Raw genomic sequence first — 204 nt, 5'->3', positions numbered from 1 at the left:
TCTGTTAGAAACTGATAGTTCTATGGATGATATTAACACTAATTTCAAGGGAATTATTATATGATGTTTACGATGGTAAAGTCAATTTCATTAAATATTTTAGTGGCATAACTAACTATAAGTAATACAAGACACTAAGACGCTGAATCAGAAAGAAGTGAATGATTTCAGTTGATAAAAATGTAAATATATTCCTCTAACTGC

This window comes from Penaeus monodon, chromosome 28 (genome assembly GCF_015228065.2).
Source record: "Penaeus monodon isolate SGIC_2016 chromosome 28, NSTDA_Pmon_1, whole genome shotgun sequence".
NCBI lineage: Eukaryota > Metazoa > Arthropoda > Malacostraca > Decapoda > Penaeidae > Penaeus > Penaeus monodon.
Note: the sequence above shows the minus strand (reverse complement) of the source record.